This window comes from Pituophis catenifer, unplaced genomic scaffold (assembly GCF_029215685.1).
Source record: "Pituophis catenifer annectens isolate HBS135680 unplaced genomic scaffold, rPitCat1.0.hap2 SCAF_5, whole genome shotgun sequence".
Taxonomy (NCBI): Eukaryota; Metazoa; Chordata; class Lepidosauria; order Squamata; family Colubridae; genus Pituophis; species Pituophis catenifer.
Genome location: NW_027256885.1, coordinates 25,198,032 through 25,220,887, shown reverse-complemented (window position 1 = coordinate 25,220,887; position 22,856 = coordinate 25,198,032). Strand labels below are relative to the sequence as shown.

General features: G+C 47.6%; 1 pseudogene; it reads left to right on the top strand.

Annotated features, from left to right (window-relative positions):
- Window positions 1-2,242: 2,242 nt before the first annotated feature.
- Window positions 2,243-20,064, top strand: LOC139317591 (E3 SUMO-protein ligase KIAA1586-like; annotated as a pseudogene).
- The last annotated feature ends 2,792 nt before the right edge of the window (window positions 20,065-22,856 follow it).

Here is a 22,856-nt window from a genome sequence, read left to right as displayed (position 1 = left end):
CACAGACTTCAGAGGATAATTAGAACTGCAGAAAAAACAATTGCTAACAACCTTCCTTCGATTGAGGACCTGTATACTGCACGAGTCAAAAAGAGGGCTGTGTAAATATTTATAGACCCCTCGCATCCTGGACATAAACTGTTTCAATTCCTACCCTCAAAACGACGCTATAGAGCACTGCACACCAAAACAACTAGACACAAGAACAGTTTTTTCCTGAACGCCATCACTCTGCTAAACAAATAATTCCCTCAACACTGTCAAACTATTCACTAAGTCTGCATTACTATTACTATTAGTCTTCTCATCGTTCCTATCACCCATCTCCTCCCGCTTATGACTGCATGACTGTAACTTTGTTGCTTGTATACTTACGATTTATATTGATATTGATTGTTTCCTAGTATGATTTGATTGCTTATTTGTACCCTATGACAGTGGTGGGTTTCTACCGGTTCGCAGCGGTTCAGGCAAACTGGTAGTGGTAATTTGGTCTGAGTCGACAAACCAGTAGCGACCGCTGGCTGGTAACGCCCCTGAACTGGTCACCCGGTCGCCGCTCACTTGCCCCGCCCACCCACATGACGCTTGCATGCTTGACGCTCACTCACCCGCTCAAAGCTCGCCCCACCCATCCGAGCCCTATATATACTCTTCACCATGCGGCCCACTACTCGCCTCGTAACTCGTCACGTGACCTCCCCAATGGGACTCGCTTGCACCTGTGCATTCTGCTCTGCAGCTTGCTGAATTACCTACAGGTAAGCACTAGCCTACCCCACCATCCCCAGGCTTCCGTAGCCTGCCCTAGCTTGGCTGGGGCCTTGCTGGCCGGCCGCCCCAATCCACAGGCTCCCATAGGCTTCGCGACCGCCTCGGCTCCATCCCAGGTGGGCCTAACATTTCCACTGTCCCTCCAACCTCCAGCCTGCCTTACCTGCCTGCCTTGTACAGCCTCCAGGCTTCAGGAGCCAAATCCCAAGTGGCTGGCAGACCTGCCTTGCTGGAAGTGGAAGGCATCCCATGGCTGCATCCATCTCATCGGTGAGCAACTGAATCTGCCTGCCTGCCTGCCTGCCTTGTACCTTCAATTGGGTAAGTGGCTGGGGTTTTTTTCTTTATGCTTTAAAAAAAATGATTGTAATAATGTTATTTTTAGGAAATGTTATTGTTTTTAGGAAATGTATTTTTTTAAGGAAATAGAGTCACATAAAATTTAGGAAATTTTAGCTGCTTTTATATGTTCAGATTTGTGCAAGCTTTGTGAGATTCTGTGTGTTTGTGTAATGATTCACACTCACTACAGAAACACAAAATCTCACAAAGCTTGCACAATGCTGCACATATAAAAGCAAGCTATTGAGTCACATGGAACGTGGTTGCGTTTTATGTGACTCAAATTCAATAGCTGCTTTCATATGTGCAGCTTTGTGCAGCTTTGTGAGATTTTGTGTGTAAGTGTGATAACTGGTTTTTGAGGTTGTGTAATTTTTGTGAGGTGGTTGCTTCTTGCAGCAACCACATTTTATGTGACTCAATAGCTGCTTTCCTTTGTTCAGCTTTGTGTAGCTTTGTGAGCTCCTGCAGCTTGATGGGTTTTGATGTTTTTCTGATTGCCCTGGGTGTCATTTTCCTGTTTTCTTGGGCTAATCTTGGTCCCAGGTCTTTTGTCTTTCCTATCCTAGGGGTTAATTCTGTCAGGAAAGAGGAAATGGGGAGTTCAAGGAGAGTTATTTTTAGCCTTATTCCCCTTATCTTAATGGCTGTACTTAAGGGTTCCTTTCAGCTGGTGCTTTTGCCTGGGTGTTTCTTAAAGGGGGAAGCGCTGGCTTGAGTTTCTTGGCAGTTTTCTGAGGTTTCTGGTGCTGTGAGGTTTCTGGCACTGTCCTTTTGGGGTGTACTATACTTCCCACAATGCCTTGATGATGGTTTTTTGTTACGAGTAAATGCCTAACTGTGTATACACCATTGCATAGACTGACCCACTGACCCCTCCTCCCTCACTTAGCCCTTCCCATAACCCCTCCTTACCTTGACTCCACCTCCTCCATATATAAGGCTGTGCACAGAAGTCCAGGACCAGTTCCAAATGAGTACCTGAAAAGAAAGAAATGGAGTAAATAAATACATTGAACTCAAAGCCTATCGTGTCTGTGATTATTGGGCAAGATCCTTGGAAAACTTACTTCTCAATATGGTAGCAGAGGACGGTTATGCCCAATAAACAGAACCAAAATCGGAAATGGAAGGAAGGATGAACACAAGGTCCACCACCAGGCTGATGGCAGAGCTGGGGGAACCTGAAGGTGCCACCGCCAGAATCCCAACTGCCTTGGAGATGGAGGAACTGGACCAAACAAACAGAAGCGTGAGGCCAAAAGAAAGTGCGGCCAGGCACGCCAGAGACAGATCACCCGAGAGAGATGAACTAAAGGACATCATACAGAAAATGATAGACGCCTCCATAAGCAAGGATGAACTCATCGCGAAGCTCCGGGACCTTCTAGATGACCAGGGAGCAGCGATGAGCCCCCAGGAGCAAGACCACGAGGCTGCCAGACTGGTAAGACAGAGATACCCCCTGGCAGAGACCCAAGACCCAAGCGGTTCCATTTTCGCGACATGCTCCCGGCGGCCATCTTGGGATGGCCACCAACCAATAGGGAGCCAGGATTCAAATCCAATGGCGCGAAATGAAAGAAACCCCAGAACAAATGGGGGAACAGCCAAAGGCACCCCAGAAGGGACACACCAAGGCATCTGGAGCTCGCCTCCCGAGCTCGAAGCCAGAAAGACACCCAGGGCCCCAGCAGCCGCGATAGGCCCTGCACGCAACCCCTTCATGCCAGCCACGCACCTCAGAGACACCGCCGCGAACCGAGGGGGCTACGGGGGGGCCATCGATGATAGCACCCCCCCCCAGATACTCCACACGATGACCAACCCCCACGAAGACAACCGCAGGGCACCAACTACGCTTGAATCATGCAGATGGCAGGACTCGAACCCAGCACCCACAGCACCAAGCATAAGAGGCCCGAGGGGAAGAGGCCACACCAGCTACTCAACCCCCATGCGGCCTCCGCCCAGCCTACTCACGTGCCCAGGGACCAGCAATCAAGGATCGGGACCCACTGCAGCCGCCACGCCGCAGAACCCCAGAAGTCCTCGACTTACGACCGCCTCGCCTCCTCGACTCTCTCCAGCCTCCTGCATGGATCCGGATGCCCAGCGATGGATGCCTGCCTCCAGAGATGAAGCCGGACACCCCAGGAGTGAGATGGGACCCCCAACTGGAGGCCTAGGCCAAGGCCTAAGAGCAGCAACAGCCAGCTACTCTCCCATCGGCTACAGACGCGAAATGGGCCTCGCACATGCTCAGTCGGCTCCTGCAAGAAGAGAAGGAGAGAACATAAATCCAAGTCTGTACAGAGCTGCAAACTGCATACCCAAGCCATATTGTGAGTTCCCTCACCTGAGACACCATGGGCAGCAACAGACTGTGAGTAATTCATCACACAACTCAGGGAATTTACCAGCTAACTTTCCCACTCTCAAATTAGATGGATCAAACCTCATGCAGTGGAATCACCAACTCCAGGTTTTATTTTTAAAAGAGGATCTACTGTTTTTAGTTGATGACCCCCCCACAAAACCTTGGACTTTAGAAACAGATTGCTTGCATCACAGGGCTTACTATTTAATTATAGCAAATATCCCACCAGGTGTATACCCCAGCCTAAGCCATTATCTGACTGTGTCTGAGATACAGCAGAGAATATTTAATCTGTTCTATAGTAAAAGCGCTGCCACCACAGCAAGGATATCCAGGGAATTCCACTCTGCCAGGCATAAAGCAGGGACTCCCATGGGTGAACATATACTGAACCTGAATGCCACAAGAACTGAACTGATACAAAGGGGGGAGGATATATCCGAAGAGAGCATGAAGAGCATTGTCATCAACTCCCTGGACTCCAGCTGGGACAATTTTATAATGCAGCTGGATAGCATAGGCTTAGGCCACCTCACACTCGAGTCACTGACAAATAGGATAATAGCAGAAGATAGCTTAAGGAGGGACCGCTCCATCAGCCGCAGGGACAGCAGGCCAACTAAGAAAGTTGAGTTCCAAACCAGGAACCTAGACTACCCAGAATGCTTCACTTGTGGCTCAAAGAACCACTACAAATGGGATTGCCCAAAAAACTCAAGGGGAAGGGACCACACCTACCAAAGGGAAAGGGAAGGCAGGAAGCCGGGGCTCCCCGATAGATCCCCATCAGACAACAGATACAGGCACAGAGACTCCCCCGACCCAAGGAACAGAAGGGGAAGTAGGGACAGCTCTAGGGAGAGCCGATCAGGGTCCATGTATGGGATCGGGGAGAACACACACACACACTTACAAACCAGAGAAGGAGAAGCATGGCTCATCGACTCGGGAGCCACCAACCACACAACTCATGACATAAAGATACTGACCTCATTCACAGAGGAAAACTACCACATTAAGGTGGCCAATCAAAACAAGGTCCTAGTGACAGGGAGAGGAAACACGTTCATAAGCGGAATAGGCAAAGTAGAGGGGGTATTACTCATACCCGAAATACCCCACAACATTTTAGCACCGCTTAAACTGAGCAAGGACATGGGCATAGAGACCACCTTCAAAGAGGGAGAAGCCTACCTGACCAGAGACAGGGAAAGCATCAGCAAAATAGTCATTAATGGAGGGCTAACATACCTCCACCCTAAAAAGAATAACCAGACCCAAGTTATCGCCCAACTAGAAAACACTGAGAATAAAGTCAACACACATGTTGAGGCAGAGGGGGGCAGGGAAGACGACCCCACCGAAGGCAACACGACACACAGAGGGAAATTGTTAATAGGCAAACCCATTCACGATGACTGCGCCCATTTGCTACATAGAAAATTGGGCCATGCCAGCTTCCCAGTCATCCAAAAAATGACAGAATGTACCAGTGATTTGAAAATAAAAAACTGCAAAAACTACTTGTTCTGTATGTAAATCATCTAAGTTAAAAACCAAACCCAGACCTAGAAAAGCCACCTGTACCACCAATTCTATCTTCCACCTGGTACATATGGACATTGTGGGCCCCATGAAGCCCTCTATAAAATACAAAAGGAGATATTTTCTGACAATAGTAGACGACTACAGCCGCTATGGCTTTGTGTATACCATTAATCATAAAGACGAGGTATTCCAAAAATTTAAAGAGTTTTATAAGAGAGTGGAAACGCAACACAACACAAAGATAAGGCAAATAATGACAGATAGGGGGTCTGAGTTCTTATCGAGGGAATTCTCGAACTGGTCAAAGATGCACGGGATAATACACTACAAGACTTCTTCCTTTTCCGCATTCCAAAATGGAGTCGTAGAGAAGAGGAATGGAGTCCTACAAACAATGATGAGATGCGCCCTAGAGGATGCGGGGTTAGGACAGCCATTCTGGGCAGAAGCTCTCAACTACTCAAATTATATGTTGAACAGACTCTGGTCTAGCGTAATAGGGAAAACACCTTATGAGGTGATGTACGACCGAAAACCAAAGATTGCGCACCTGCACATATTTGGAGTCACGGCGGATGTGCACATCCCCAGGCAACTGAGGCGAAAAGGAGACAAGGTCTCCAGGAGATTAAGGTTCATGGGGTATGAACCAGGCACAAAAGGCTATAGATTCATTGACAGGGACAACAGGTTCATTGTATCCAGAACAGCGGTGTTCCACGAGAACGCCAACTGGTCTAAGATACACCTCAACGAGACACTCATCAGACAGGAAGACACAAACGAATCAAGGGACAAAAGCAAACCCATCACATTAGAAGCAAATACACAAGACAGACAAAGACCAAGACACCATGAGGTAGCCACCAAGGGGTGGAAGGAAGACCACCCCATCATCAAGGTAGACACGGTCACAGAGAAGGAGGCCAAATACATGCACGACACTGACACAAGACCCATGAGACCTATCAGACCCAACAGAAACAAAATGCCCAAGAGATTTGAAGATTATGTCATGTCCATTCACCCAAATAGAACAACACCCAACTCATACGAAGAAATCATTAGCCTGCCACAGGTAGAGAGAGATAGGTGGGAGCAAGCTATGGAAAGGGAGATGGCTAGCCTGCGCAAACTGAACGTGTACACCCCCTCTAAGGTCCCAGCCGATAAGACACTCATAGGCACGAAGTGGGTTTTCAAAATCAAGGAACTCGAAGACAACAAGGCCCTCTACAAGGCTAGACTCGTAGCTCAGGGGTTCGCCCAAAGGTATCCAGACGACTACATGGATACCTACTCACCCACAGTTAGGGCAGAATGTGTCAAAAGCGCCCTAGTAGTTGCATCTATCTTAGGCCTAGAAGTCTACCAATTTGACGTTCAAACCGCATACCTCCATGCGAAGTTAGACAAAGAAATATATGTCAGGGCACCCCCAGGGAAAGGCGCAAAAGAAGGAGTCACTTGGCTACTAAACAAAAGTTTGTACGGTTTAAGACAGTCCGGGAAAAGATGGTATGAATGCCTAGCCAAAACACTCAGGGACATGGGTTTTACCGCCACATCAGCAGACCTCTGCCTCTTCGCCAAGAGGGAGGGCACATCGGTCGAATACACACTCGTTTACGTAGACGACATCCTGTACATGGGGCAGCACAAGCAAAATTGCGATAAATTCGCCAGAGAACTGGGGAAACAATTCACACTCAAAACCCTAGGGAAAGTCAATAAGTATCTAGGAGTACAAATCGAGAAAACAGAGAACGGGTTCAAGGTTTCTCAAAAGGAGAAAATATTAGAATGTATACATAGATGCAACATGAGGGACGCTAAGCCATGCGAAACCCACATGCAAACAGACTTCTTGAAACATATGCACGAAGAGGGGGAGTCATTTAAGGACAACACCTTGTATAGATCTGTCATTGGATCCCTCCTGTATATTGCCAATTGGACAAGGCCCGATATCAGCTTAGCTGTTAATTTATTATCCAGACATGTCAGTGAACCCAAGGTATACCACTGGGAAGGGGTGAAGCGAGTAATCAGGTACCTGAAACATAGCATAGACGCGTACCTATGCCTGGAACCATCCAAATCCAAAGAACCGGCGCTGACCTGCTATGCGGACGCTGACTGGGCGGGTGATACCAAGAGCAGGAAAAGCACATCAGGTTACGTGTTCCTCATCAATAACTGCCCGGTACACTGGTATACCGGCAAACAGAACCTGGTTGCCACATCCACGGCAGAAGCAGAGTACATCTGCCTATCAAAGGCAGCTAACAATTTAGTGTGGTTTGATGACCTGCTCTCTGAAATATGGACCGAACCGGCTTACCCTATAACTATCCACGAGGACAATAAAGCAGCCATAGACATCTCCAATGCAGAAGCAGTGGGTCAGAGGTCCAGACATATCGACATCAAGCATAAGCATGTCAGGCAGTTATCAAATGTAGGTTTCATTAGGGCCGTACATTGTAAAACCTCTGAGCAAGTTGCAGACATTCTAACGAAACCATTACCAAACAAGCAACACACATATCTCACATCAAAACTAGGGGTGACCATGCCGGGTACAGAATCAACCCCGAATGTTAGGCATTTAGAGGGGGATTTGTTACGAGTAAATGCCTAACTGTGTATACACCATTGCATAGACTGACCCACTGACCCCTCCTCCCTCACTTAGCCCTTCCCATAACCCCTCCTTACCTTGACTCCACCTCCTCCATATATAAGGCTGTGCACAGAAGTCCAGGACCAGTTCCAAATGAGTACCTGAAAAGAAAGAAATGGAGTAAATAAATACATTGAACTCAAAGCCTATCGTGTCTGTGATTATTGGGCAAGATCCTTGGAAAACTTACTTCTCAATATTTTTATTCCAGTGGCTTTGTCTTTCCTGTACTTAGGGTTAGAGAAAAAACTGGTTTTATCTGTAGTCTTTTGGGGGACAACTCTTGTTATTCTTTCAGTGTTTTCCTGGCACTGTCCTAGTTTTTTTTTGGGGGGGCGGGGGTTTATGGTCCCCCAGTTATCTACACTTTAATCATAATCAAATACTAATACTATGTGCTTATCCATTTTAGTGAACTTTCCTTATACAGTTGGTGTTTTCTTTTATACTTTTAGATTTCTAACTTCTGTTTCTGTTAGTTAGCCATTGATAAAACAAATCCCACGTTAAAAAGTGTTCAAAGCCTTCTCCATGATTTAAATTGTTACTTTATTCATTTCTGCACATTCTAATATTGTTTTTATTCACTTTCATTTCTTTGTTTTTCCACTGTTGTGCAAACACAATTCTAGCAGCTGTTAACATGTGTAAAATTAAATATGTATTCCCTTTAACATACCCAACAATATATTTCTGGTTTTAAATCCATATCTTGCTTTACCATTGCTTCTAACCATGATGAGACCACTAACTCTTGAATGGCTACTTGACTTGTACTGACCTAAATACTCAACCTAATTCATATATTCCTGTTTCTTGAACTGAGGAATAAATTTCATGAAAATTAATTCAGTATTGCTCTGTGAATGTACCTATGAAAGTCATTCTTCTTGATCTAACTTCTTGGCTGAAACACTTTATCTTTCTTGTTTGTTGGACCCCAATCACATCCTGAAAAGACTGTACATTGTTGGGTGAAAACAGAGCTCCCTTCTGTTACCTTTAGTCCTCAGCTTACAACCACAATTGAGTCCAAAGCACAATATTGTTTCTTTTCTTTTGCAGTAGTACCCTTTAACAGGATGAAAAAGCAATGTATTATGACCTCTTTCTTCACCAAGAGACCAAGACTGGAACAATCAGATACAACAGAATTGGATCCAAAACCATCAAAAGCACCACAAGCACCACTGCCACCACTTGAATGTGGAGAAAGCAGCAAGTCAATCTCCTCAACTGAAAGTCTTCTTGATCTTCCTGACTGCTGGACCTTGCAGCAATACAGCAACTTTCAAGAGAAGTATGATGGTCTGGAAGTTGCAAACAAAAAGTTAGGTTGTAAGTACTGTGCGAAACATGAGTTCTCATTAGAGAAAGGCGTTCATGTTTCCAGAGAATGGAAACATTTTAAGATTGAGGCAGCAGGGACAAGTAAAGAGGTACAGCAAGCATCTCTTAGGGAAAAAAATGAAAGAACATTTCACATCAAAATCACACATCATTTGCAGAGACAACATAAAACAACGGGAGAAGGATGCTATAACAAAATCAGTAGATAGGTCAACTGAAAAAAATTTATCTACTACTCGTAAAGTATTCCTTACAGTTTACAGTCTGGCAAAAAGATGTAAACCATTTTCAGACATAGAAGGAGAGGTAGAATTGCTAACTACAATTGGAGTAGATCTGGGAGTAGGATTGCATTCACGGAGAACTGCAGTGAAAATAGTTGATTTCATCGCAAAAGGAATTAAAACCGAAATGTTTACCAGCATTATTGCACAGAATCTGAAAGTGTGTTTGATCATTGACAAAGCTTCAACGCTATCATGCAGACCAGTTGTGATAGTTTTCATAAAAGTTGAGGATTCAGATAACCCACCAACAGTTTTTGTTGAGCTTGTTGAATTGGAAAAACAAGATGCAGAGACAATATGTACTTCACTTATGGAGAGTTTACATAAGGTTGGGTTTACTACCAGGGGTGGGTTCTAAATTTTTTTACTACCGGTTCAGTGGGCGTAGCTTATTGTCGCGATCCACTCGACACCCAGCCACTACCGTGATAACGACCCGGGGGAGTTGGCGATGGAAGCGTCGGAGACTGTCTACGCTGTTACACGGTGGTGGGGGTTGTATTGTTTTGTTAGGCGTTCGGGCACGGTGGCGGCCGGGGAGAGGGATTACTGTGTGCCTTTTCGCTGCAACGGGACAGCGTCTCAGCGGCGCATGCGCCGTAAACCCGGAAGGGCGGTGGTCTTAATACCTCGCCGGCGCGCTGTTTAAAAGGCGTTGGGAGGCAGCCGCTCCCAACGCCGATTTTGAGTATCCGCATTACCGTCAGCTTTGCCGTGCATCGTGTGAAGGATTGTTCTAATAAAAGAAAAAGTTGCAGCAAGCTAAGACTACGTGTGCTCCTTTCTCCTTGTTCACACGGAGACGCAACGCAACGTTGACAGAAAGTCGGCGTTCTCCTCGCTTTCAGCGGCGGTCCAGCGGCATGGCGGAGGGCGCAGCAGCTGAGTCCCCGGCGACCGAGGAGGAGTTGGATGCGGACATAGAAGGCTTGTCAGAGACCCCAGCATCTGAAGAGCTGGACATGACCGTCGTACGCCCGAAGGTGGCCACGCCCCAGGCGGCCGGTGGCAACCCCCGTATGGATGAGTGGCCTTCCCGAGGTGAGAGGGATTCGCTAGAGCAATGGGCGTCATCCCCCCCTGACCTGGCCGGCGCGTCGTTCCAGGGGTGGAGGGAACGGAGGTGGACAGAAGAAGATGAATATGATATGAGTTGTTCTACCGGACTGGGGGCGTCCACGCTGGATATTTTACGGGAGAAGTTTGGCGAGGCAAGCTTCCGGGACGCCCCCTCCTGGCAACCATGGATACCGGAGGCACGACCCTGGCAGGGACAAAGGGCACCTCACAGCGCCTCGGAGGCTCGTTTTCGTTTGGCGAGCCCAAAGTTACGCATCGGGGAGGGGACGCCACGGCTCGAGTATCGCGACCAAGGAGCGCCTGGTTCTGCCCAGACCGTGTCCCATACGGGCCTTCGGGGTCAAGACGGGGATGGAGACAGGGCAAGGGGACCACGATTCAACCAGCAGGGGTCGCAAGGACACAATCGTCAGCAGAGAGACCTCCACCGTGGGAGTGGTGCTAGGGGCGCTCCGGATGCGAGACCGATGGCTCCGGGGCCCGGATGGGGTCCTGGCCCGTGGCACGCCCAGCAGCAGCTGTGGGGTCCTCCTCCCCTCCAAGCCACCTTCGACGGTAGTCCGGACAGAGTTTCGTTGTTTTTGAGTCAGATCCTTAGTTATATGGACTTGTATGGTCATCTCTTCCCGTCGCAATGGTCTATGGTGGTGGCTATAACCACTGTCCTGTCCGGCGAAGCCGCAGACTGGGTCGCTGACTTACATAGCGACCACGCCAAGGAATTAGCTGATGTGGGCCTCTTTCTAGAGGCGTTACGTTGCCGCTTTGAAGATCAGTCACGTACCCAATTGTTAGAAGGCGAGTTGGTGTCATTGAAACAAGGGGGCCGGCCTGCCAGACAATATGTCAAGGAGTTTCGGACCGTGGCAGGTCGCTTACGGGCATGGCCTGAACGGTTACTCATTCATCAATTCCGCCTAGGTCTAGATAGGGAGCTGAGACAGGCGTGTGTGTACAGGGGTCTACCACCCAAACTCACGGAATGGTTTAAGGCTGCCGTAGACCTTGATGTAGGATTACGGGAGTTTCGACCCCGAGGGGTGGCTGGGTTCTCCACCGCCACACGACGCAGCAATGATAGGCCCGTGGGTACCCGGGGAGTAGGGTCTCCTCCTCCTCGTTCTATCCTCCCTGTTGGGAGGGGTGCAATCCGATGTTTTCGGTGTAACCAGCTGGGTCATCGTGCCGCTGATTGTCCTGTACCTCCTGTGTCGGCTGCCTCCAAGACACCATCATCCGCAGGGAAAGGTCGAGAACGAGTCCGCTCATCGTCGGATTGGTCCAGAGGGGCCACACCTACAATGACATCGGTGTCTACCCGTGGGCCGGCGTCAGAAGCAAGATCCCTTCCGCTCCAAGGGAGTACCCCTGTGGCCTCGGACAGCAGTGAAGACGATGCAGCTGGAGACCCCATGGTAAGTGGCCCGATACGACCTTTTGTGATACCTGTGGTCCTAAAGCACTTACACACAGCAGGAAGGGTGGAGCGGGACGTCCTTATTGATTCTGGGTGCACCCGATGTCTTCTGCAGAAATCTGTAGCCGTGGAACTAGGTTTACAACTGGTGCCCTTACGGGTCCCCATACGGTTTGAACAGATGGATGGGTCATTATTGGGGGGCAGACCAGCAACCCAAGTAACTGAGCCGGTCCGTCTGGAGGTGGGGGACCATTGGGAAAAGATCCGTTTTGTGGTTGTTGATACTATGGTAGAGCCCCTCATTCTCGGATTGGCCTGGCTAGACAAGTGGAGGCCAACTATCTGGTGGGAGGGTGGTTACCGGAGATTACGTTTGGGACTTGGCCCTGATCCAGTCCCGGAGGACTTGAGCGGGAGAGCAGAGGAGGAGGGGGACGTAATACCAGAACAGCCGCCGAGTAAATACCCTGTGGAGTATAGTGATCTGTCGGCGGTCTTCGACGAGCAGGAATGTGAGATGCTACCCCCCCCCCACAGGCCGACAGACTGTGCTATCGAATTGAAACCAGGGGTTCGTTTGCCAAAACCTCGCATGTACGCCATGACAAAACCCGAGTTAGAGGAATTAAGGCGATACATCGATAAGAACCTAGCCAGGGGCTTCATTCAGCCCAGCAGATCCCACATGGCGGCGCCCGTCTTGTTCCGGGAAAAAAAGGATGGCGGGTTACGTTTGTGTGTAGATTTCCGGGACCTAAACACCGTCTGCGTTGAGCATCTATATCCCCTGCCTCTCATGAAGGACCTTTTAGCTACGCTATCGACCGGTAAAGTGTTTACGAAGCTAGACCTGCGTGAGGCATACTATCGGGTCCGAATTAGACCTGGTGATGAATGGAAGACCACCTTCAATTGTCCCCTGGGCAGTTATAAGTTTAGAGTTATGCCATTTGGATTACATGGTGCACCTCGCCGTATTATTTCAGACAGAGGTGTCCAATTCACCTCAAAGTTTTGGCGTACCTTCGTAGCCATGATCGGCTCGTCACAGGGGTTAAGTTCTGGGTTTCACCCGAGCACCAATGGTGCAGCGGAACGGGCGAATGCTATGATAGAGAGGTATTTACGGTGTTAAGTTTCATACCAACAGACAGACTGGTCGGAGTTACTCCCTTTCGCAGAAGTTGCTTACAATAATACAATCCATGGGAGTACAGGGGTTACTCCGTTCCGTGCAGTGTCTGGTAAAGACTTTCCTGCCATCCCTGAACTCGATGTGCAATCCCAAGACCAGCTGGCCCCTGGTACATGGGCCAGCCACATTGGGAGGAGTTGGCCTCATATAAAAAAGGCTTTAGAGAAAGCAGCCTTAATGCAAAAACACCAAGCTGACAGACGGAGAGCAGACCATAAACCGTTCGTAGTTGGAGATAGAGTATATCTTTCCACCAAATACCTGAAATTATGGACACCGAGCCAGAAACTAAGTCCTAAATATTTGGGTCCCTTCCCTGTTATAAAGGTCATTAATCCAGTCACAGTGGAACTCAAATTGCCGCCGTTACTCGGCAAGGTACACCCTGTGTTCCATAGTAGTTTATTGAAACCCGTGGAGGTAGTCCGGGAACCTGTAAGCAGGCCTGGCCCGGTGAAGGATGATCGGTATGAAATAGAACAGATCCTAGACTCAAAGCTTAGTAGGGGAAAACTCAAATATTTGCTTAAATGGAAAGGATACCCGTTCGAAGAAGCGTCATGGGTAGCCGCCACTGACATGGAGGCTAATCGCTTGGTCAAGCAATTTCATAGACAGTATCCCCACAAACCAGGGCCCCAGAGTGCGGACATACACCCTTAATGTAGGGGCTTAACATGTTTTTTTTCGTGTCTTCCAGGAGGGCCCCTGGTAGGGGGAGCCGCCTGTCGCGATCCACTCGACACCCAGCCACTACCGTGATAACGACCCGGGGGAGTTGGCGATGGAAGCGTCGGAGACTGTCTACGCTGTTACACAGTGGTGGGGGTTGTATTGTTTTGTTAGGCATTCGGGCACGGTGGCGGCCGGGGAGAGGGATTACTGTGTGCCTTTTCGCTGCAACGGGACAGCGTCTCGGCGGCGCATGCGCAGTAAACCCGGAAGGGCAGTGGTCTTAATACCTCGCCGGCGCGCTGTTTAAAAGGCGTTGGGAGGCAGCCGCTCCCAACGCCGATTTTGAGTATCCGCATTACCGTCAGCTTTGCCGTGCATCGTGTGAAGGATTGTTCTAATAAAAGAAAAAGTTGCAGCAAGCTAAGACTACGTGTGCTCCTTTCTCCTTGTTCACACGGAGACGCAACGCAACGTTGACACTTATTTTGTGGGCGTGGCTTGATGGTCATGTGACAGTGGGTGTGGCTTGATGGTCATGTGACTGGGTGGGTGTGGCCAACTCAATGTCACTCACATCAAGGGGTGCCTCGCCTGGCCCCTCCCCTCCCAGCCATTCCTTGTCACGCCCAGCCTCAACGTATCTATAGTTCTGTAAAAATGTTGTTCACCTTTTTTCAACTTTATTATCTACATACTATAGATGTACTTTCATGGACCACTGAAAGGAGGAAATGGCTCACATGCTTTGCCCAAGAGTGTGATAGGCAACAGGCTTTTAAGGGGCTGCCAGAAAGAAGAGGGGGCAATGTATTTTCCAAAGCACCAGAAGGCAAAACAAGAAGCAATGGATGGAAACTGAAAAAAGAGAGAAGCAACCTAAAACGAAGGAGAAACTTCCTGAAAGTGTGAACCAATATAAGTGCAGAAATATTTCAGTCATAATTTCACATATAAAATAGCCATTCGTGTAATACAACCTGTGTCAGCATTCTGATGCTGCCATAAAAAGATGAGGCTTGACTTTTCACCTACTTATTTTCTCTGTAGATAATATCCCCTAGGAGATGGGATGGGGGGGAACATTCCTGTGGGGTGAGGTCAGAAGCTGGGGAGACTGACTTGGAAGATGGCCAATGAGAAGATGAGAATTGGGGAACGGAAAGGGAAGGGTTTGGGGGTCAGAGGGTTAATATCGGCTACGACGAAGTCGGGGCCAGATCTGTCGTACTCAATAAATGGAATATTTCAGCAAAGATTAATTGTTTGGGAGTGCAATTTATTTGAGATGACATCGAAACCTGACAACCTGCATATTGTTCAAAACAGTAATTAGTATTATGGCTGCTGTTTGACAGCAAGCCTAAAAGTCAAAGATCACAAGGGTGCTTCTTTTTCATATACCAGGAATAGCATATTAAGATGGACTTATGCAACCTGATGTACAAAATAAACACACACATATTTATGCTCTGGACTATAGACATTGAATGCATGTAAATCCCTGAAAAATATGTGGTAGCCCTGGGCAAAAGAAAGGCAGTAAAATCACTCTAGGTGTAGAGACAGTGTAAAATATTAACACATGATAAATAATGGAACAATTAAAAATAATAGCAAAGAGTTCTCTCTCTCTCTCTCTCTCTCTCTCTCTCTCTCTCTCTCTCTCCCTCCCTCCCTCTCTCTCTCTCTCTCTCTCTCCCTTCCTTTCTCTTTCTTTCTCTTCTATCTCTCTCTCCTTCCCTCTTTCTTTTTCTCTCTTTCTCTCTTTCTGTCTCTTTCTTTCTTTCTTCTCTCTCTCTCACACACACACTCTCTCCCTTCCTTCCTTCCTTCCTTCCTTCCTTCCTTCCTTCCTTCCTTCCTTCCTTCCTTCCTTCCTTTCTTTCTTTCTTTCTTTCTTTCTTTCTTTCTTTCTTTCTTTCTTTCTTTCTTCTCTCTCTCTCTGTCTCTCTCTGTCTCTCTCTGTCTCTCTCTCTGTCTCTCTCTCTGTCTCTCTGTCTCTGTCTCTGTCTCTCTCTCTCTCTCTCTCTCTCTCACACACACACACACACACACACACACACACACACACACACACACACACACACCTGGTCTGGGCACAAAGTATCTGTTGTTACAGAAGTTCTCGTTTCTCACTATAATACACCTGATACTAATCAATACCCTATTTCTGAACTACGTAAAGCCTATGCATGTTTACTTGGCAGTAAGGCTACTTTCTTTCAGTGGGAAGAGAAAGCAGTAGCTGGGAAGGATGTTGCTATGGAGTTAAAACAACGAAAAAAATGCCCTTCCCTTGTTCCTACCCTCCCTCTTTTTCTCCCCACCAGTTTCTTTTAGCTTTGGCTCTGGTGCCAAAAGAGAGAATTCTCTTTTGTTTGTGAAGTCCCCCTCCTTTTTTTCCCGCCCAGCTGGAGAAAGACAGGAGAGGGCTGCTGCTGCCCCATCAGTCCCAGCACAGCGGCTGCATGCAACGCCAGCGGCTTCGGGAGGCACTGGCCAGCAGGGAGAGGGGAGCCAGCCCGGCAACCTTTATAGCCACACAGCTGCAAAGCTTGCTGAGCTCCCCCCATCCCCTGCCCCACCTGCCACCCCAAATTGCACCCCACTGGGAGACGCACATTTTACCGGAGAGTGGCAGTTCCGGGTCATCTCTCAGCTGTTGTGTGCAGGGAAAAACCTTGCAAAGTAAAGAAAAATTTCTCGTGAGTGCAAGGCAATTAACTTCTCACACTCACAAGAAGTTTTTCTCTACTTTGCAAGGTTTTTCCCTGCACACAACAGCTGAGAGATGACCCGGAGCTGCCAGTCTGCGCTCTGCCAGGCGATCAGCAAAGCGAGTAAGCCAGCAATCTGCCGGCTTCCTGTAATCTGCAGTTTACTCATGAGCACAATGCTCATGAGTAAACTTGCTCTTGAGTAAACTGCAGATTAGAGGCAGCCGGCAGATCGCTGGTTTACTCGATCTGCTGCTCGCAGCCAGCACCTCGCAGGTAGTGAAAGAAACCGCCGCCTCCTGTCTCCGTGCATCGAGGAGGCTGAGCAGCAGTGGGAAGAGCACAGGATGGGAGGCACAAGAAGTGGCTGCCAGCGATGCCCTCAGGTGAAGATGTTGTGGGTGGGGAGGCTTGACCCCCCCTTAGGAGCCTCAGTTTACTCGTGAGCACCATTGGCCTTTATCCCTGCCTCTCCCGGCCAATGGTGCTCACAAGTAAACTGCAGCTAGGATCTCCTGCATGCTTCCTTTGCAGGCCAGGCCGGCTGGGGGAAACGCACGGGAAGAGCTCCGGTTCCGCGATCTCCCACACGTTCCCCTCCCTCCCGGCGTGCATCAGTCCACCACCCGCTGCTGGTATCACCCCTCCAGCAGTTCTCCCTCCCCTGCCCACCCACCAGCCTTACCTTTCGGCCTTACCTTTGCCAGCAGCAGTGAGCAGAAGTATGTGGCTAGATTCTGCAAGTAGTGGCTGGGCGGGGCAGGCAGGGCAAGCGAGCATTGGGCGGGCAGGGTGAGTGACCAGGGACCGGTTCGGGGGCGTGGCCAGACAGAGGTCACTACCAGTTCAGGGAACCATGCCAAATTTCCGCTAATGGTTCTCCCGAACCGGTCCAAACCGGTAGCAACCCACCTCTGTTTACTACGGACTATCTACAAAAAAATTTAATAGCATTTTGCTCTGATGGTGCCAGCGTTATGCTTGGAAGAAAATCTGGGGTGAGCAGTAGAATAGCAAAACAGTTTCCAAACATCGTTATATGGCACTGCTTAAACCATCGCCTCCAACTTGTTTTAAATGACTCCATAAAGGACATTAGCAACTAAACCACTTTAAAATATTTATTGACAAGATACACACCACTTTTCATAAATCCTGTAAGAGCCAGACTGAACTTTTCAACATATCTGAACAACTTGGACTTGAAATCGTAAAGATTGGTAGAGTTTTGGGACCAAGATGGGCTGCCTGTAGTTTAAGGTCAACTGTAGCTGTGTGGCGTGCTTATCCAGCGCTACATCAGTATTTTCATGCGAATGAAAAATACTCAGGTATGGCTGGCCGCCTGGAAAATATATATTTTTTAAATGATTTGGCATTGATGATCGATTTTCTAAATGAAATTTCTCTTCTGTCAAATGCACTGCAAGGAAGAAATACAGACATCATAAAGGCCAAAAAACTTGTGCTGAGATCAATTAAAGCATTTCAAATGGTTAGACAGGGAAAGGGTCAATACGAAAAAAAGGTTGATGGAGTAATTGCTTCAGAAGCCTTCAAAAATATAAAATTTGTACAAAATCATCAATTTGTCGGACTTCCTCAGGAAAAACTTTTGGAAAGCATCATAACCAATTTGAAGAAAAGACTAATGGATTGCAAACATTTAAAGACAGGTAGCCAATTGCAAGACACAAATAAATTACGATTTCTCAATTTTTTGGAGCCAGATTACTGGAATACTGAAGAAATAGTAGTTCCATGGCCAGAAGCCAAAGAACAATTGCTTGAATTTAATGACATTTTTAATTACCAAATTAATATGAATGATTATAGAGATTTCGTAGAAAATGTTTTAAAAGATCACAAGAACTATGCAATTCCTGACAGTATTAAAAAAGCTAAAGATATTGTCAGAACAATTGCTGTAAATTTCACAGAAGCGGAAAGGGTTTTTTCAAAAATGAACCTTATATGTTCAGAACAGAGAAGTTGCCTAACTGTTTCCAACATAAGCAGCCGGATGACCATTGGTGTGATTGGCCTACCTTGGAGGTCAGCAACGTGCGGCTCTAGAGCTGCATGCGGCTCTTTGGACCCTCTCCTGTGGCTCCCTGAAAGATAATCCCACCACTGGGTGGCCCCTCCCCTCCCCCTCCCTCCTTGCCTGCCCTGAGAAGAGAAGGGTGACTGTGGCAGATAGAGACTCGTTCCGTAGTCCAGAACAGGAGCAAAGCGACCCTCTACTTGCCTTTTTTTCCACCTTGGGAGACGCGTGACTTTGCTCTGTGCCGAGACACTGGCTGGGCCACCCGGCTGCAGCCAATGCTGCATGTTGTAATGGGCTCCAGGAGGAGGAGGAGGGGACACCGTCTCCCCCATTGTGCAGCGTGCTAAGTTTAAATGCAAGAGCAGCAAGCAGCCACAGAGGCAGAGAGAGGAATATGGGGAGACGCACCCCAGCCGGTGTCTCGGGGTGGAGAAAGTTGCACGTCTCCCCATATTCCTCTCTCCGCCTCCACGGCTGCTTGCTGCTCTTGCATTTAAACTTAGCACACTGCACAATGGGGGAGATGGCATCCCCTCCTCCTCCTCCTCCTCCTCCTGGAGCCCATTATGATGCGGAGCATCGGCTGGGGCAGCCCAGCCGGTGTCTCGGGGTGGAGAAAGTCACACATCTCCCAACAAGGGCTGGAAAAAGAGGCAAGTAGAGGGGCGCTTCGCTTCCACTCTGAAATATGGAGCGAGTCTCCATCCACCTCCACCGCCCTTCTCTTCTAAGGGCAGGTGAGGAGTGAGGAGGAGGGGAGGGGGGGACAGCCAACTGACAGGAAGCCACAGCAGGGGGACAAAAGTGTTTCATTTATCCTGAAATGACTCTTGATTTAAAATTAAATCATGGTAAAAAGCACCCAAAGAAGAAGAAAGAACATCGGAAAAAAAACCCCAACCCTTGCCTGTTTTTGGAAATGGTTCCTGCGCGTGTGCGTGCACACACACACACACACACATGAGAAAGAGAGAGAGAGAGAGAGAGAGAGAGAGATGAGAAAGAGAGAGGGGAAAAAGAAAAAGAGATGAGAGAGAGAGGGAGGGAGGGAGAAAGATAAGAGATAGGGAGAAAGAGATGAGAGGGGAAAGAAGAGAGAGGGAGAAAGAAAGAGGGAGGGAGAGAGGGAGGGAGGGAGAAAGAGAGATGAGAAAGTGTGAGAGGGAGAAAGAGAGAGGGGGAGAAAGATGGGGGAGAGAGAGAGACCTGTTTTAAAAGAAAATACCTGGAGCCACAAAACCTGGGTAGGCATGGCTGGGGGGTGTCATGTGACTGGGTGGGAGTGAGTGATGTTGAGTTGGCCACGCCCACCCAGGTTTTGTGGCTCCCGGTGTTTTGTTTTCTGTGGGAAATGGGCCCAAGTGGCTGTTTGAGTGTTTAAGGTTGCAGACCCATGGCCTACCTCTACAAGAATGGGACCCTATTCCCACCATCAGACAATGGTTAAGGGCACACCATCGCACAGCCAATGATCCGAGAGACAAGATTAAGAAAAGTACAAGTTAGGAGGGCGGCAATGAAAGAACGATGTGGAAACATCTTAAAGCTAAAGGCAAATAACACTTTTATGTAAGTACTTGTGTACCTCTTTTATTGTTTTATTCTTATTTAAGTAGTAAGTGCACGAAATTAAAAACTTCCTTTTTGTATATCTTCTTTTTTGAGGTCATTCATTAGAGCAAACAAGTCAGTGACATTGAAGACACACAACACTTTTATCATTCTTATGTAAGTACTTGTGTACCTCTTTTATTGTTTTGTGTACTTATTTTATTCTTATTTAAGTAGTAAGTGCACAAAATAATAAACTTGCTTTTTGTATATTTTCTTTTTGTAGGTCATTCATTGGGACAAAGAATTCAGTGACGTCGACTTGGCCACTCCCACCCAGTCACATGACCGCCAAGTCACTCCCACCCAGACACATGACTGCAAGCCATGCCCACCAAACAAGCCACGCCCACAAAACCGGTAGTAAAAAAATTTGAAACCCACCACTGCCCTATGACTATCATTAAGTGTTGTACCTATGATTCTTGACGAATGTATCTTGTCTTTTTTTTTTCCAATTTTTTTTTATTTTTCAAAACACAAAACATAAAATACATCTTTTTAGAGCAGGTGCTTGTTCTGTCATATAATAAGTACAATTATTAAGATTCCCACAATCAATTTTGTTCCCATTTTTATCCAATTACATATTTTTTAAAAAAAAAGAAAAAAGAAAGAAAAAAAATCTTATTCTAAACATTTATCATTCAATTATTTCGCCCAACATTCTAGACTATAAACACCATTCTAAATCTCTATCATTTAAACAATCAATATTTCATATACATTTCTCAATTTAAGACCCATTACACCAAATCTATATTACACCTCTTCTTGATCACAACTAATATCCAAATCTTATCAAAAATTTATTTCCCTTTTCTCTTAGAATTTTTACAAAATCAATCAACATTTCACTCTGTAGTTTATTACTTCCAAAATATTTTATTTTGATTTAATTACTCCATAGTTATTCTCTTATACTATTAAAATTATTTTGGCTAATTCATAGTTTATATAACTCCAATCTGATTATTTAACTGGTTCACAGTTATATTATTATTCTCCTGTAAAGTTTCTTCCACTTCCTCCTAATTTTATTTTTTAGCTGGTTCACATCTTGATCTGCTGCTTTTCAGCAAGGCTTACCTCCACTCCTGACCTTAAATTATTTTGGCTGGTTCACAGTATGATTTTAACTACACACCAACTGTCAGCGTTCTAAATTAGGCTCTCTTCCAGCGCTGACATAACGAGATGAAGCAGAGAGAGCAGAAGCTTGATTTATTGCTGAGATGAACTTTTACCTCGTTTTTGTATGTTACAGATAGTGGTTCCTGGGAGACGAGGGTGGGGGCTACATTCCTGTGAAAAGAACGTGCCGGGATGTAGAGATGGATCTGCATGATGGCCAATGGGACATTGGGGTTGGAGAGCGGAAGAGGAGGGGGTTGGAAGGAGGGGCCAGTTTGGCTGCAATTTGAGTCAGAAATGTCGGATATTGCTATTCTTAAAATAAAAATGATTCATTAGAGATTTTGCGCTTGAAAATGAAACTTATTTAAGATAGCACCAAAACCTGACAGACAGCCAAACTCTCCTCCAAATCCAGGCTGGCTGAGTTTAAATCATCCCGTTCCCTCCCAGACATCTGGTCGGACGGACTATGGCTGAAGCCAAGCTCTCGGAGGAAAGCCTGCTTCAAGAAACGGGAGGAGCAGAAGTGGTCGTGATCCCAGCCAACTTGGAAAATACAAAGGTTCAACTTTCTCCGCCTTCCCTCCCCGCAGAACTTCAAGCAAAGAAACGTGAGCCAGATAAGTACCCGGGGACTGTGCCAAAAGCCTTAGAGGCGGAATCTCCTTTTGCAAATGTAAAAGATAAAGAAAAACCCCCAAGTGAATTGGGAAGGGCGAGCTGGGGATGGGAATGGCAGCGAAGCCCAGACAAGGCAGCACCCCAGGATGAGACACGAGGCAGAGGACTATCAACACCAAGGCTGGGCCCCCAGAGCTCAGCACAGAGAGGAGAGGGCAGAGAGGGAGGAGCCACCCCAGTTTAGAGGGAAGTTCGATGGTGACCCAGACAACCTCGCCCAATTCCTCGATTCAGCTGAGATATACATAGAGCGGTTCGGACACCTCTACCCTTTCCCCAGAGCCCTAGTGAATGCTATCTCGGAAGGGCTGGAGGGAGAAGCAAAGAGGTGGTCAGCATCACTCTACAAATACAGGGGCCCCCAGCTACAAGATGCGGATGGGTTCTTGCAACTATTGAGAGCCCGTTATGAGGAGGAGGAGGAGGACCCCTATGTGGAAGACGAGCTCAGAAACCTAATGCAGAGGGGGAAGCCTATCAGAGAGCATATCCGTGAATTCAGGAGAGTCATTGGGACACTGCCTCCCCTACCAGAGCGATTGCTGGTGTATTTTTTTAGAACAAGCCTAGATAAAAGAATTTCCCAAGTGACTGCCTATCGTGACATCCCAAACCGACTCGCTGAATGGTTCCGGGTAGCGATAAAAGTCGACAGAGGGCTGCGGGCAAGTGACACGTCAAAACCACCAGAGGGAAAGGAGAGAGGCCGACCAGACCAGGGGCCACTCAACAGATGAGAAACCCCAACATCACAGCCCTCCTACAGACCAACTGCCCCACGGAGCCCACTGAAATGCTACAGATGTGGGGGAAGCGGCCACATAGCAGCAAGATGTGGAACGCCTAGACCGGGACCAGCTCCACTGCCCAAAGCACGACTGGAACGAGGGCCCAAGCGCGTCACCCACGTACCGCGGGAAGCT